Below are 17,723 nucleotides of genomic sequence, written 5' to 3' on the forward strand. Positions count from 1 at the left end.
TTTTGTGATTCTGTGATTCTCTGTTCTTGTGTAGACCATGAGATAAATTTCTCAAAAGAAGAAAGAGAATCTCAATTATACTACTGCTCATATTAAATTAAATGGGACAAAACACTTATTAGGATTTTCAGTAGTTTGAAATGGCATCAGAGCTAAGCATCATAAATGCATCTGTTTTGTAAAGATAAATAATCTAGAGCACCAAATGACATCAAAATCTAACCTCTGCTTTCTTATAACGTTGCCTCTGAAAGGGATCATTCTGGTAACAAGTGAAAGAGCCCTAGATTAAAATTAAAATTCATCCAACTCAATATTGCTTTCAATTCTTTGCTGTTCCTGCTGTGAAAGTGTCATGTTACAATGTATTGCCCAGTTAACAGCAGCCTGCCCTCATGTAATAAAGAACTAGGGGCAATCTTATTTTTACAGTGAGTTCATTTTAAACTAATGCAACTAACTCCATGATTTTTGATTCACCTTCCATATTACAGATATTGATGGCTTCATTATTGAACTAAACAGCACCTGAGAATGATTTGAAATATGCTGATCAGAACATTACACATCACACAGCAAATAATTATGGGGACAAAAATCATGATCATAAAGAATCTGAAAATTGGAGGAAAATTATTCATACAGTTTACAGTCCTGTAAAACACAAAATAAACTACCAAATTTAAAACTATTTATTATATAGCCAGGTTAATTTTTTTTTTTTTAAAAATAAAATTATGTGCACAGGAAACATTTATTATTGCTGTATTATTCTTAATTTGGATATGATAGCAAGTGTGTGAATATTTTTCAATAATCTCCAGAGACACGGATATCTCAGGCAGCCACAAAACAATAAATTAGAGAAGTTTAGAATGCTATTTGAGACAACAGTTTTGAAAAGTATCAGCTGCATATGTTTTAAGTGTTCTAGCTTGCTACATATTTATTTGTTTATGACAGTCACACCTGACTGTTCTCCCTTTAGCTTTGTTTACTTTTCCATCAATGTTGAAAAAGTCACAAGAGCAAGTAAAAATATCAAAATTCTCCTTCTCTTGCATAACAAGACACACACATAAGTTATAAGATATATCTTAAATTTAAAATATAATATGTACACAGTCACCCTTTCTTTTTGGTAGGACTCTCCTCTTGGAAGCAGCTGTTCTAGAAGAGGGCATGTGCCCCTGGAAAGGAGCTGCTCATTGCAGCAGAGAGCACAGAACATTCCAGGGATGAAGGAGTAAACAGTGGTGCAGGATGGTCAGACAGGGAATTGAGGCAAAAGTCAGAATGGATGGAAATTTAACAATAAGGGCTACCCACAGGGCTTCAAAAGGGAGGGAAAGTTATTCAGGGAGGCCCAGGGAAGAGGAAACACTTCAAAATAGAGTTGATGTCTGGCTAAACCACCTAGGGTTGTTCTTACAGATAAATTATTTTCAAGTGTATAGCGTTTTAAGAGGTTGGTTCTGAGAGCACCAACCCTCCTCATCTTCCTCTCTTCATCCTCCCACATCAAGCAAATAAATTAATCCCCGGCAGCTCCTTAAGGTGTGACTGGGGAAAGGCCCATGAATTCTGCAGCAAGTATGCATGGTGACAGGATATGCTACAGAGCACTTGTTTTGAAGCCTAACTTTTATAACCAGATAGAAAAGAATCAGTAAAGTTAGTTCAGTATTACTATATTTTTATATTATCTATTTTCATAAATAATTGTAAATTAGCATTTTCAGCATCACTTCAAATTAATATGCTGACATTGCACAGCTGTTTTTCAGTGTGGCAGTACATTTTTCACCACTGAATGTGAACAATGGGTTCTAGATTAATGGTATGGCTAAATATCTTTTTCACATATCTACAACTCAGTTAAATGTAGAACTCACTGCAACAGGAAGTTACTGAAATCACACACATAAATTCTTTAATAATGACAAACTCATTACTAAGTAGTTCATTATTACCTGTTAAACTTCATGTTCCAAAAGTGTATTCCAGCTCTGCATGTTCCTAAACTTGAAACTACTACAAAGAGAGGGGTTCTTGTAAAAGAAACATTGTGTAACTGCTTTGCCTTTGGTAAGATTTTCTTAAGCTATCTCTCTGATACCAGGTACAAGACCAGATGCTGTGTGATGTCTTTTGGGGAGAGAAGCAGTAGCAGGATTTTGACAAATAGAGATGTTGGCAATTAGAAAGATGTGGGCAGAGGACTGCACTTATGTTAGGGGTTAACAGATGCAGGAAAAGATGGCCTAGCATTAGAAATGGAGATATTTCATAGGAAATGGAATTATGGAATAAGTTTTCAACATTTTCTTTCACATCTCTTTTCTCTGATGGTTCTTTTCTGTCTGTTGGTTCTGAATTGTTTTTATGTCCAGTAGCCCACTTTCTGAGATGCATCTCTGCTCTTAGCAATACATCCTGCTCTTGTGATTATGGTCCAAGAGTGCTGATTCACTGCTGTTTTCTCAAACCAAATCATATTAAAAAGTATTACCTCTGAAATAAAGACTATTATACAAAGTCATCATGTCTCACAGTGCAGTTTAATTACACAAAGATAACTACCTATATATCCACCAAGTTGTGAGTACATTTTGTCCATGAGCAAGTAAACAGTCTGCTTATTCTCCATCTACTCTTCCCATCATTTTTTAGAATACATTCATATCACAACACTGAAGTATATTTTTAATCATACAGATCTGTATGACAAACGTTAATAATAAAAACAATGACACAAATGAAAAGCTGAGTAAGATAATCTGGTGTCAAAAAAGAAGGTTATGTAGCATCCTGTTTGCTTTGATGTGTGCTGGTTAAAGTAAGAATTCCATTAGTAACAAATAGGCTAACCTAACTGCAGTGTTAGGTTTTCCTCTTTCCTCTACTTTCAATTTCATTATTTGCTATTACTTCTACAGTTTTGTTCCAATTTTTCCATGTCATCACTATAATACTTTAGCTAAGAACAATCACTCACAGATCAAATAAGCAAACAAAGTGCTGTTGGAACATCTCAAGAGCACATGACCAGCATGACTTCACAGGAATTATTCTGTGTATGTAAAAGTTATGCCTTGAACTAAATGGCAGAGGAAAGCTATGTTTAGGACATTTGTAGAAAACTAAATGCTTCTAAGTTTTGTCATTCCTATCCTTCTAAACACCAATTATTTACTTGAAGCTTATATTTCTCAGGTCCAGAATGTCAACCTTTTATTTCTGCTTGAGCAAATGCCTCACTTAGGAAGAACAACTGGAACAGCTTCTGTGGGAAGCAGCCTACTGGAGTGAAAACTGGTCTCATGCCATTTAGCTTTAGACATTTCATTTAGGTGCCTGAACTTAAATATTTATTTCCTTGACTCTTTCTAGCCAGGTTGCCAGCCTGAATCCCCCTATTACAGTTTCTTTGAATTCTCATTGACATGAAAAGAAATGCAAGCAAATAGACAAGTATTTAGCTATCAAATGTACGATCTAAAGTTAGGCATTGCACACACTTCCCAGTTGTGACTGTATTATACAACATCAGATGATGTTACATAAAGGGTATTTTCTTTCCATTTCATTCCATGAGCCTAAGATACTGAAGACTAGTAAATGGTCTCATTAATGAAAAGACTGAATTATAATTTATTTGGTTTGACACAAACAAAGGTGATCTGCACACAAGAAATCACTACATTTCATAAAGAAGAAAAATTGCATTTAGTAAAGTACGAACATTTTGTTTTATCTATATTCCTAGGGGCATTATTTTAAAAATGAATGAGAGATAAAAATGAAAGACAATACATATATAAAAGTCATTTTCATGTACATATATATAGTACGTTAAAGAAGCAAGACAATCTATAGTCATTTTGAAAGTGATAAAATCAGCCACACTCATTGTTTGCTGTTGAGCATCAATAATCTCACCCTTTTCCAACTGCAGTGTGCTGCTGCAGCTTCATTTAATCACAGAGCCTTGAAGCAGCTCCCTTCTGCCAATCCTTGCAGCCGCATTGCTGCTTTCAGCTCCCCATCTAACACACAAGTACATCTCAGTGTGCAAAAACTGCACCAAGGGAACACAGGAAGAAGAAAGAAAATCGTTCCTTCAAAAGGCCTGGCAGAACATAAAGCTAGAGATGTAGATATAGACTCAAATTCCTTCCAAATATATTTTTTCTGCTGTTGATTCTCATAAAATATATACCCAAATATATTCTTAGCAAGTATTGAGCTTGAAAGAGTGAGGGGAAAATGCAAACCCCAAAATGGCAATCTGCATTAAAATTGATGTCTGCAAAACAGGAGATCATGCTAAATTAAAAAAAATAAAATAAAATCTCATTACCAGTAAGCCACTTGCTGAGATAGTGAGTCCTCTCAGAGCCTACTGTGCCTTTTAATATTGAATTGTCTACTCTGGAGTGCAAAGGAGGGAGAGAAAAGAGGAGAGTAGGATCCTCGATTTCATTAGATTTTGAATTTCCCTCTGGAGATACCTATCTATCTTCCTTGACAAGATCAGAGTCTTAGAGCTTCACTTAGCTTCTTTCAAAACTATAAACAGAACATTCAGGAGATTGAAAGCCTAAAGAAGACCCATGTAAGCCATGGAAGACTGTAAAAGAGCAGGTACCCATGTTGTTATGTTATTCATTCATAAGCTAAGAATTCTTATATTTACACTGTTCATACTGAGGGTAAAATAAAAAATAGACACTTCCAATAGAAAACTTTGGGTCAGACCCTGACTTTTTTTTTTAATTGATGTAGCTCCACTATGAGCATCATGTTATTTGGGTTAAAAAATCATCTGAAAATGGAACAATTAGTTGGCAACAGTAAGTTTCATTTGCAAAATCCAAAGAACTCTATAGCAAGAAAATAGAATGTTCTACCATTATCTATCTTGAGAAGCAAGTGTAGTGAATGTAATTCTCTACAGTCTAAAATACAATATAATTTGCATAGATTAATAAAAAAATGAATGCTAGGTGGCTGAAAATGCCAATGATCTGAACCAGTAAATTTTTACAGCCAACTTACAAAAGCCTTCAGGAATTGCATGCAGTGTAGGACAGCACCATGTAAGACACGCTATAACAGCGCACACTGGTAATGCCATTTTACCTTTCTAGTGATAACACCATCAATAGGAGGTAGCTTTCATTAAATCGTTGATCTACACCAAAATTAAGGTTTTTCATGGGCATTTTTGACTAAGCATTAATAATGCAAGTGGAGAGGTTTTATATGTACATACACTTTTCAAATGGGATTTTGTATTGCATTGTTTCTGTGATGTAGTACATGTAAAAATAAGCCAGCTTTCTATAATAATACTGTGGAGTACCTCTTTTTTTGGATGAGCCTCTTGTTTTCAAATGCATTTGAAAATGCAGTCTAAGTAACCTGATTTTATATGGAATTACCTAAATGTAGGCAGGGAATGTTTTACATGAAAACACACTACATAGTATCTTCTACCTAATCTACACCTTTTTTTGTAGCTGATGAAAATTCTGCCATTGAGTTAGATTTTAAAAATACTATGACATAGAAAAAGTCCTATTTAAATGTGTTTTAGCCACTTTTTTTTTATTATTCAACCTATTATTTCTGCTTTTTGAGGGTAAACAAATGTTCTTGTTTTTGCAAAGGATGACCCCGAATGATGAGGAAAGGGGCATCATCTCTAAGTTCCAGTCACACAGCAGACAATCAAGCCTAAGGTAGCTTTCTGCCAGCTGCCTGTTATACTGCTACCTTGGCAGTTGTGGAAGAACACAGCAAAACCAATTAAATAACACAGCTAAGACACCAACTAAATACCTGAGTTTAGAGCCACCCAGAACTCTGCACTTGCATAGCTACGCTGCTGCCACTAGAAGAGTTACAAAGATGAGATGAAGTCACGCAGTAACTGCAATATGGACAAAATCAAAATAGGTCACACAGAATTAATGTTGCACTGTGATTGTAGACGACAAACTTATGAAGAACTGAGGAAGAGACAGAAGAAATGAGGAAACAGTGTGGTTAAAACTTAGCAGAAGATGTTACAGCATTCTAACTTTCATTATGCTAGAGATGATTATTAATGATCTGCCAGGCCAAGAAAGCAATGAGGTAGCAAAATATGAAGATGACAGAAAATAATTGAAATTAATCAGAACAAATAAAACATGAATTTCAGAGATGCCTGGTGAAGTGTACCAAATCCTGTTTTTCTTCTGCTAAGCCTGGAATGGAACTAAATTTTTAGCATTTTCAGGTGGTATTCTTTACGCATCTGGAAAATCAAAACATGAACTGAAGAGAGGAGTGCACTAGGAAATTAAAAAAAAAAAACAAACCACACATTCAATCATAAAATTGCTGCCTTACACAAAAAAAAAAAATAAAAATAAGTATTTCTGGGAGCAAAATTGGTGACTTTTTGCCTATATTATGGATTCAATTATCTACTTTAGCAAACTGAAAATACTGTCACTTTCTGTACATTTATACACATCAGCTTGTGTTATAATTTAATTACCTGGGCATTTCAACAGTAAATGAAGAATTATTTCCATCTATCGCTTATTACACAAGCTTCATGCTTTTGTCTTTCTGAAATAACAAGCAGATTGTTAAAAACAGGCATGGCCTCTTTCACTCTTTTTTATATATGTCATTATTTTGCCTCCCTTTCACCTCCTTGCTGTATCCATCTGCTTTCTGCAGTGTTGTGCTTAGGACATGCTAAATATGCTTAATTTATGTAAACAGTCAGTGACAGAACTTGCCATGCATGAAAGTAAACACTGATGTATGGCTCTGCCTTAAAAAGGACCAACAGTTAGCTACATGATGTGCAGTGTCTTGTGAAGGAGCCCTGAATGTTTACTCCTACCACAACAGCAACTACTACAGCGACAGTGACAAAAGCGAGGGCAGGGCAGCATCACTTGGGTTTTATACTGAAGGGCAAGACCAGTTGAATTTCATATTTCAGCGGTCAAATGACGTTTTAAAGCTAAAATATGTAACATTAACTTCCACGTCAGTATAAGAAGCTTGTGGACAAGAGCCACGGTGAAGTGCTGCTGGCAATGGAAGATGACGCCTACACACACGTGTGACAGCCGCAGGTGGCTCCGTGCATGGGACACCAGTGCCATCACCTTGTACCTGAGAGGAGCCAGATGAGCCTCTCCTCCCAGGCAACTGGCGATATGAGGACAGCGTTGAGCTGTGCCGGGGGATGTTTAGGTTGGACATTAGAAAGAAAACCTTCACAGAAAGGGTGATTAGATAACAGAATGGACTGCCCAGGGAGGTGGTGGAGCCACCATGCCTGGAGGTGTTAGACCGGACGTGCCGCTCGGTGCCATGGTCTGGTTGACAAGGTGATGTTTGCTCACAGGTTGGACTCGATGATCTCAGAGGTCTTTTCCAACCCAGTTGATTCTGCGATTTTGCGATCACCCCGCAGCCGCCCGCGCTGCCTCCGCACGCAAGGCCAGCACGGTTCCACGCGTGGAGCGAAGGAGCCGCCGAGCGAAGCGCAGCCCGCCGGGCAAGGCACGGACGACGCGGCTCACGGGGAGCCCGCGTTCGGCCGTGAGTGACACCGAGCCCGTCCGGCCGAGCCGGCCGCGGTGCCAGCGCCGACCCCCGCAGGGCTCTGTCCCCCGCAGGGCTCTGTCCCCCGCAGGGCTCTGTCCCCCGCAGGGCTCTGTCCCCCGCAGGGCTCTGTCCCCCGCAGGGCTCTGTCCCCCGCAGGGCTCTGTCCCCCGCAGGGCTCTGTCCCCCGCGGGTCCCGGCCCCGCGCCCCGCCCGCCCCGGGGCTTCCCCCGCTCCCGCCGGCCTCGCGCGCATGCTCGGAGCGCGGGGCGGCGCGCGGGGCGGCGGGCCTGCAGTGCGGGGCGGCGGCGGGCGGCGCGCGGGGGGGGGGGGGGGGGGGCACAGGAGCTGCGGCGCGAGCGGCGGCGGGCGCGCACCGAGGCGGCGCCGCGTGTCCCTCCGGCCCCAGCAGCGCGCGGGACCCGGGCCCTGCGCCCTCCTCCGCACCGCGGACAGACCCCGCGCCCGCAGTAAGTGCGGGAGCGACCGCAGGGGGAAAGGGGGGGGATCCGGGATCCGGGCTCCGCACCCGCGAGGTGCGGGCGACAGCCGGCTGCCGGGGTGCCCCGCGCGGAGCTTTTCCTCCCGGGAAGGCGGCGGGATGGAGGCGCGGCGGGGCAGAGGCGGGGGCTGCGCGGCCTCGACGCTGCTCGGCGGTCGGCGATCATCCTGGCCGGGAAAGTTGGTGTGCTCGGTCGGTGTGCGGGAGTTTTTCCACCGGCGAGATGGAGGCAAACCGTCCCCGCGGCGATTTGCCGTTAACTGGTGAGAGACGGGACCGAATCCCCCACCGATCCGGATATGAACACCGGCAGCATCCAAAGGAAGAGCTGAGCTGTCGCGTAACAATTTGCTCTTGGAAACGCTTTGGTGGAAGAGGGAGTCTTTGGCGTTCGTGTTCGTTTGAAAAGGGATAGCGAAAAGGGCGTGATTTCTTCCCAGTAGGGAAAGGAAAAAAAAAAGGGGGCAAAAAAGACCGTGCGAAACCAAGCGCCAGAGCAGTTCTCGCAAGGTCATCACACTACGGGGAAGGCAAAAGTGCTCCCGATTCATGCGGTCGCTTTGTCGCTTTTCATACTGTCTGGAAGGGGTGTTTTTATTTTATTATTTAATTTATTTAACAGGCGAGGTGTTTGCAGGTGGTAGCGGGGTAGGTGCGGGGCGAAGATGCCGCGCTCCTGCTATTTACTAGGGCATCAGTCGGAGTGAAGATGGAGGTGGGAGGAGATAACAAAAGCTGGTGTGCGATCCTGGGCATCTCCCACACGAAGGCGTGAGAAGGAGGAGGGAAAGAAGACGGCAGGAGAGAGAATTTCGTTTCCAAAGATCAAAACAAAAGGTAGAGCAGGTTGAGGCAGATCGTGAGCAGCCGGGGCGGAAAGCGAGGGAGGCATTTTCCGCGCTGACCCGAGCGGAGCGGAGTGCGGGGGCTCTGCGGGAGCCGCGATGTGCGCGGCTGCGGAGGAAGGGAGGGAGGGAGCGCGGGCGGGGGGCTGCCCGACCGGCGCAACTTTGCGCGCCAGCATCGCTTGGAAATAAGCTGCTCGCACCCGGAGAGACGTGCTGTTTTGTGTGGGGCGAGGGGAGGAACGCCTGCCGGTACCCCGAGGGGTTCTTCGCCCTCCTCTTCCATTCCCCCGCTGGGAAGGACCGGGTCCTGGCTGCGGGGTGCGGGGAGAGCGCGGTGCTCAGCCCCGCGGCGTGCACGCTTCCCCGGCGCCCGGGGTGCCGCGCCGGGACACGGGGGCTCATTGCCGTGCGGGGCGCCGCGGGCTTCGCAGCGGCGGCTGCCAGAAGGGACCGCAGCACTGCCGCCCTCCCGCACGACTCAGTCCCCCCGGGCACCGCGAACCCCTCGGTCCCCAGCGCTCGTTGCCCTCTGCAGCGCTGCCCGCGCCGCCGGCTCCCCCGGTGCGAGGCTTTTCCCGCCAGCCCGGGGGTGTCCCCACCCCCCGGAGTCCCCCGCTCTCCCCACAGCTCCCACAAGGGAACGCCTCCCTCCTCCCAACCCAGCCAGGCGTGAAGCCAGCCAGCCACCCTTCCTTCAGGGTGCAGCCACTTGAAAGGTTCCCCCCGCCCCAGCTTCGCATCCCGTCCCCGATGCCATGAGCCTTTCCTCTGCTGCCTGCTCCCCCCGGCACCTCCCTGGCTTGCCCCAGCCCGGGCTGGCTACTCCGGCCTCCGGCGTGCGGAGAAACCTTCGGGGACTGGGAGGGAAAGGGGAAGGGGGGGCTGTTCTTGCGCAACTGCAGACCCCCCGCTTTCCCGGCCCTGGAGGAGCCTGTTCACGGGCTTTCCGGAGGTGGGACGGGGCTCTCCGCCTTCCTTGGAGCTGGAGCCGGAGCGGGCGGAGCTCCCGCCGCCGCGCAGATACCGCGCTCCCGAATCCCGCACGACCCGGAGCAGCGCAGCAAGGCGGGGAAGGGCTTACCTGCACCGCCAGGCTTTTCGGCTGACAAGCAAGCGTGCAGATAACAGGGTGATGAAAACACCTGCCCTTTTCATTAAAATTGAAGGGTGATTACTTGGGCATTAAAGCCATAACCAGCTATCAAAAGGCCAAATATATGAATAAATTCCGTGTTCTTGTACAGAAGATGTTAATGTAACAGATGGGTTTAAGAGATACTGGTACTTTTCCCAACAATTCTGCTGGCAATATATTTTTAGCAACGATTTGTTATTAGTGTGCCTGTGGATAGTCATTCTCTTCCTTCATATGTTGGAAAGTTCAGATCTCAGAGGTATTGCTATTTATTTGTGAAGAATAAAAAGACTGACATATTTTATAACCAGAATATGATATGCAACAGACTAATGGCAGAGAAAAATAAGTGTCTGTGGAAGCTCAGTCTTTGTAGCATTCCTAATAACTGTCCCTTTCAGAATGCGTACTTCCTAGTAGTTGTTTCTGTGATACATTTTCAGAGTCATTGGTTTTCACTACTACTACCCTATTACTTGACAGAATGCCTTTCCTTTTTAAAGAACATAGTTCATTTAGGAACATCCATTTGCTTGAAGGATCTAGTACAGTGTTCAAGCAGCACAATCTATTTCAGGTTTGTGGACTGCAATCAATTCTAATTAAAACTTTAATTATGTTTTTCTCCATTCAAACAAAGCATGAAGTAGTCTGGGCTAATGTTGCTGTCAAGGAAAAGTAAGGATACGTGTTCTTCATCTTGGTTATGTGTTATCCCTGCCTTTTCATAAGGACTGGATCTTTAATCTTGTTATTTATCCACAAACTTTTATGACATAGGGCTGCAGTATTTAACCAGTTTTCTAGGTTGCCATGTCTTCTTGCCTGACACAAAAGTATACCTGCACACCACTGATTTTCCAACGTGCTTCTTGTTCTGGAACGTCCAGCTACTGCCAGCAGATCAGTTGTGTCATCAAGCGGCATCTACTCCGGAGTATCACAGCGTTATGTAACAACACAGAGCAAATGCCAGAGATATCTCTGCCACTGTCAGTCCCGTTGTGCGGTTCCCTGCGTGCCTTCCCCTCCTGTATTGTACCAGAAGAGTCATAGCTCTTACCACCCCACAGCACCAGCCAGAGGGAAACTCTGCTCTGGCCAGAATGCTGAGGCCAAGTCTACCTGGGATGTGATGGGGCAGGGCAGGGCGGAGCAGGGGAAACGAGGCTGGCTCTACAGGATGGAAGCAGTGCAGTTCCGCTGGCTTTGGTGCTGTTTGGAAAAGGCGTCCCAGGGTGCGACATCCTGCTGACTGCAGCATGCCTGGGGTCTGGGGGCATTCCGACATGCCTTCCAGCAGGGTCGTGCTCGAGAGCTGCAGCACCATTGTGCTGTAACAGGCCTCTTGACTTTCTGTCTATACATTCCGTATAGCTGACAGGAGGACTTCAATCTAAGGATACAGGTTCCCTTAACAAACACATGAACGTGGTGAACTTTGTTGTGGGTGATTATGTAAGTGTTTACATTTCAAGCTGTTATCGTGGTTCTGTTTTTCAGTTTTGGAATTGTAATGTTATGTCTGTCTGCACAATGGATTCCTAAGCTTTTTTGTGTTGTATCCGTGCCCCATGCTCCCATCTTAGGTATTCAGTTCTGTCAACCTTTGCAATTTCCATAGATTTCCAGACTTTTATGTCAGTTGGCCAAAAAGTGCTGGCTCATCCTCTAATTGTGACTCAAACAGCAATGTACACTAATTGAAGACAGTTAGAAAATTTAAGTTATGATAGACAGCTTTGGTTTTTAAAGTCCTAGGAATTGAAACACACAGCACTTACCCTGATCAGCTGTGCTCCTTGCCTGTGATGTTAAACATTGTCAGCACAGGTCTTCATCCTTTTGTTTTTGATAGGTATTGTTTTGACAGTGTGCTTTGGGGCTAAATACCCTTTGTATTGGTCTATAAAGAAGCTTGTTTCCAGGTGGGTTTGATTGCCCATGGATTCTTTGCTTTCTTTAATTTTGTCTTACGTTAAGGGAGAAAAGCACTGTGTGATCTTCCTACATTATTTCTAATGAGCCTAGACCATTTCATCTGTCCCCATTTTCTTTTGGGTCACTGTTACCTGCATTTGCACACTTTTTGCCATTCTCTACATCCTTGGGCTTTTTCTTTCTTCCTTTGGAGTGTAATTTTATTCCTTCTTTCAGTGCGTGTTCATTGCATCTTTAGATCGCTTTCCACCTTACCAATTATCTTCTTTGCTGTTAATTCCTTTCTTGGGAAAGACCATGGTTTACTCCATGGCTTCTCTCCATGGCATTGGTGGAAGCTCTGTGTGGTAAAGGAATACAGCACCAGCAGGGAAGGCTGTGAGCATGTGCTGTGCTAGAAGATGTAAGGATCCAGATGGGCTCCCATCACAGGGCGGCGCTTTCTTACCTCAGCTCCAACAACTTGTCTTTGTTCATAGAGAGAGAATCTTATCTTTTGAATTTTATACTCTTGGCCTGAGAGTAATAGCTATAAACCTTTTCAAAGAAAATTAAACATGATAAAAAAGGTATCATGGAATACAAAATCTTGGAGTAGTGCTACAAATTTTTATTGCTTTTTAAATTATAAAGTGCTAAGAATATATATGTATTTTTTCTTCTTTTAAGTATGTGGATGTTATCCGAAGGGTCTCTGCTTTTCAAGAGCTTTTCCACATTTGGGTGTGAATGTGACTGAAAGGACAATAACACAGTTGTAGGAAATTAAGACAGTTTATTAGAGATGGTCTCATAGATGAAAGAAAGTAAGTAGTTTCAAGGAGACAGTTGAAGGAGAAAAAGATAAAAGCCACTTGATAGTCAAATTCACTGATTTGTTTATAAAAATATCAAGCTGTTTTTCTTTGTGATTATTCCCCTGAGGAACATAAGGAACAGAATATGTTCAGTAAAATAACTTGTAAAATCACAGCTAATTGAAATAAATTGTGCTCCTTGGGAGTGAAAGGACAACTGCATCCTTTTTTGAACTAAGCATGATGTGTTCTAAAATTATGATATCAAGGACAAAGGAATACACATTACAGATATTGAAGGTTTTCTCCCTGAAATAGGCCCCATGAAGTCATATATATAATCCCAGACTATAAAAAATAATGGAATGTATTATAACTTTCTTAGTTTCACTGCTTTGAAATATCAGGAGTTTGCTACATTCTTAAGTTTGTCAACAACCTACAAGCTTTGATGTAATGAGAAGTGGTAATTTGAGGTTACCCAGTGTATCTTTTAAGAAAATTATAATGAAATAATTTTTTATTAGGAAGATAAAGAATTTTAAAATCACTATCATCACAAAGCCATTTGAGGAAGATCATCTACACAATCTTTATTTAAAAAGTCTGAACTGATGTACAGGAAAAAAGATGTAATGGTAATTCCTTTAGCTTTTACACTAAAATGAGATACTAAACATTTTGGTTAAAATGATCTTTAATCACTTTTGGTTTGAAGCAGATTTAATTTTAAGTAATTGATGACTTCAGAGGAGCATCATTTTTTTAATGAGCACTACTAAATATCAGAAAAAAATCATTTTACTTATTTCCTGTTCTCTAACTTAGACTTTCTCAAAGTTGTTTTATGAAAACGTCTAAAACCTGAGATTCATAATGATAAGACTTAAAAGTGGTGTTGAAAATTTTTTTTTGGGTTCTGTCAAGATATTTTCGTACAGTAGTTAGGCATAAAAAAAAATAAAGTTTTATTTTAACTCCTGATGAGTTGAATCAACCAATATAATATCAACCGATGAGATTACTTTGGTTGCTCAAACTTTGTACAAGTCAAAATATATACTCAAAAAGAAAACAAACTGTGACAGTATTTTACAGAATTTTTAGACTAATAAATATAAGGCTCTAAAACTTTTGATGAAAATTACTTTTATTAGTTTTAACTTCTAGCTAAATAGAAAGTTATATGTTAGAGATGAAAGCTCTTAGGGTCATAAATGTTTAAATCTACAAGGGAGATTAACAAACATTTTAACCATGCCTAGCAGAGACCATAGCATTTGACTCAGCAATGACTTTGCTCTCCTTTTAAATACAAATCTGAGGGAGGGAAAAAAATAATCAGTCTTGATTTAAAGACCATGGAGAATGGAAAATGGATCTCTATTCTGTCTAGGCTTTTTTAATATTTAATTATCCTTAGTGTTAAATTGTGTTGGTTCTGGACTTAATTACGAGTTCTTGAACAGTCAGTCCCAAAAGTAGTTGGAAAAAAAAAAATATCTTAACTAGATCAGCTGTTGAGCCTGGTGTGTGTAGAGTACCTATGACTTGATTTTAATATCTGAAAATGATTTCAGAAAGGTAATGTTACTGATTTTTTTTTCAATTAAAGTTTCATGTTCCATCTCATAGGAAACATTTTTACTCAAAAGTAGATATTAAGTCGTTCACAGTAAGATGGAATCAAATAGCAGTAATGAGCTGTGAATATTATCCTTTTTGTGGACTGCATTTGAGAATATATGTGGTTTAATTAGACTTTATTCAGATTGAAGTAGTCTAAAATTAGAAACTGTTGTTTATAAAAGCTCTTACAATACAGCATATTTCTCTGTACTCTTATCTGCTATATTTAGAAATACAAAGTAACTGAGGACTCTTAGAGAATGAAATCTGAGACATTAGCTAGTAGTTAGAATTAAAATGCTTTTATTTTTTAGTAGAAGTTGGTATATGTAGAGGAAAAAGTTAATATTTTCTAAAGTTAGTGAAAGTGAACATTTAAAAGTTTTTAGCACTGAAAATAAAATCAGCTTATATAGCAGATAATGCTTCAAAAAGTTATTTGTGCAGGTATTATTAACATCCAGCACTTATCCAGTCAATTTAATTTTTCATTACCAGAATATATACTATTTTTTTAAGCAGTCATTTTTCCTTTTAAACATACATTTTTTAAAACCATACAAATGAACACCAACATTTGTGATTGTTCTTGAAATTCATGTTTTGAATGGCATAAAAGGCTTTCAGTTGGGAAGACTGATAGCCTGAAAAGTGGCTTTAGTTTGATGCATGAAATGTCTGATGATTTTGCAAACCAGACTGACATGTACAAAAGGACTGCATCTTCAAATATGTAACAGAGTTTGATCTGGTTTTTTGGGTTTCGTTTTGTTGGCATCCTTTTTGTTTTGTTTTGTTTCATTTTCTTAATCTGACTTGGATATGTCACAGCAACCACATTGTAAGGTTGAACAGCACTCAACAAAGAGCTCCAGTTGACTTGGAATCTGGTTCCTGCCATCTATGCAGAATGAAAAAAATCTAGAAGAATAGTATGAAATCAGTATGTTAATGTTTAACCTTGTTAAAACTTTATATCATGCATCCTTAAATAGAGTCAAATAATCCATATGCATAAATATTCTTGCCTCCTTCTGCCAGTGAAATCCTAACAATACACCACTGCTACTGAAATGCCAAAGTGCTTAACAGAAGTAGCTTCTAACACTCAATTTTTCTCCTCAGGTATGGTAAGAAGACCACAAAGTAGCCTTGATCTTTCTTTGTAAATAGGTTTTGTTTGCAAGAGTTGTTCCCCACGCTGGGCAAGTTCATAGCTATTCAGTTCAATGGCTATTGTTTATTCAGTTTAATTCCTGTTTGGGAAAATAGGATGGTTGGAAGGGGTTGTGATTTTTTTTACATTTTTCTCAAGTGTCTGCCACAAAGAGGTACACACTGGAACACAGATCTGTAAGTAACACTTGTTCCTACATGGTTTAAGAGGTCAGCATTACTCAATCAGGCTTCCCACTCTGTTACATGAGAATGTAATCCTGAAGTGTCAACAGGTACTAACTGCCTCATGTCTTATCTCAACCTTAGCTTTTACTGATCCCTTTTTTCTTCCCTCTCTGGCTCTGCTTCCTGTGTTTGATTCTGCTCCAAAGGTCTTCTGTTGCCTGAGAGTCCCCTTCTCCCTGACAGTGCTGGCTGTGTGTGTTTAACCATGGTGGATGCCTCCTTCAGCTTGCATTTTAGCTGTGGTTTCTGTTTGTTTTCTAAACTGTGAGCTTTATAAAATAATGATCTGGCCTTTGCATATGTTCTAGAAAGTGCAGCTGTATGTACAGTGCTATAAGGGTAAATACTTCTGTTAAAATTCTAAGAACATACAAGATATATACTGTACCTACAACCTGCACAGAGAAAGAGTGTAGCATGTACAGGGATTTAATGGCGTGACTTTGAGGCAATCCACGCCTGGTAGCAGCGACTGGGTTTGCCTCCTGCAGAGCTCATTAGGATACATTCATACACGTTCTGCTTCCCCCCATGGGGCTGTTCACTGTGGCAAAGCCAGAGTGGAAAGCTGGCTGAGGCACACACTGTCCTCCAGCTCTTGGGTTGTAGTGCTGATCCACCCTAGAATATGTCCTAAACAGCTGGGTTTGTATCTGGATATCTCTAGATATGTACAAAGTATCGGGTATTTTCAAAGAGAAGTCTGTAAGAAGTCATAGCAGGATGTAAACAGATGTTGGGTACAGCTGTGTTCTTTCTGTGTGTCTGTCTGGTTTTTCTCTTGAATCATTCTCTTTAGTGCCTTAACTCTGTATCGTAGTGCATTGTAAATCTGCAGAGTAGAAACAGCCCATGTATTTATTTTTCTTTTTTTTTCATGGGATGTGGAATTTTTGGGGTAGGAAGATTCAATATAGGCAACTGAAAATGTTGCAATAATTTAGCTTAACATTCTCTGTGATTTTTATTCCTGCATAGTCCTGTAAATAGTTCTACTGTATGTACCCATCATCTAATGCCATAATGTCTGTGTTATCAATTTGCTTAACAAAGCCTATCAGTGCAAATCCTTCAGTTACAAAGTGGTTTGCTCTCTTTAGATGAGCTAGAGAACTGTTGGCTAGTTACTTCTATTGTTTGTGAGACACATTATTTTAGATTACTACCTTCTTCAAATATTTGTAACCAACTGTAGATTTTTTCATAATGTGCAACTATAAATAAATGAAAACAGTGTAAAAAGGTTCTGAATTGTTGCGTGAAAAATCCATGGTATATATAAAATACAAGAGTAATTTTTGTTTGAATATCAAGTGGTCCTGTCATTACTTTGTATTGCTGTTTTAATGTTGTTGAATTAAAACTACTCAATTTAAAATAAAAAATCACTGCAACTTCGTGTGCATCAAATACATGAAAAATGACTGTCTGACTATGACTTGTGTTTTAGTGGGTGTTTTGCATTGCACAGTCGGCTGAGGAGACAGATATTTTCTAAATTGCACTTTCCATATAAATTGCAAGGTCTTGCAGTATGTGACTCATTTCAGCTGCTAGCATCTCCCTGTTGCCAACAGGAGTGTATTAGTGAAGACCAATAACAATATATCAATGTCAGCTCATCTCTAGATAAAAGAAAGAGTTCATGAAATGTTCAAGGTTGTTCTGGTGTTATATGTAACAGAGATAGCTGGAGATCTGTAATTCTTGTATTGCCCAGTAAACCAAACCATTTACTGCTTACAGTATTGATATATTCAGAAGGTCTTCAACGTCTGAAGGTGTGTGAGACAGCTAACACATTCCCTTATTTTTCTAGCTCAGCTTTTTGTCACTCTAACTTA

General features: G+C 41.2%; 1 protein-coding gene across 2 annotated transcripts in view; it reads left to right on the forward strand.

Annotated features, from left to right (window-relative positions):
• Positions 1-7,968: 7,968 nt before the first annotated feature.
• The window catches only part of VSNL1 (visinin like 1), an 86,554-nt gene continuing 76,799 nt past the window's right edge, over positions 7,969-17,723 (forward strand). Inside the window, exon 1 of one of the 2 annotated variants that reach the window (XM_005521845.3) lies at positions 7,969-8,093. The gene's annotated coding sequence lies outside the window, so the exon portion shown is untranslated. Of the gene's footprint in view, positions 8,094-8,828; positions 8,963-17,723 lie in introns of those variants that run through there. The other variant, XM_088053497.1, reaches the window with a different exon arrangement.

This window comes from Pseudopodoces humilis, chromosome 3, assembly GCF_049639895.1.
Source record: "Pseudopodoces humilis isolate 2021_Gansu_Grassland_sample_001 chromosome 3, ASM4963989v1, whole genome shotgun sequence".
NCBI classification, from domain to species: Eukaryota; Metazoa; Chordata; class Aves; order Passeriformes; family Paridae; genus Pseudopodoces; species Pseudopodoces humilis.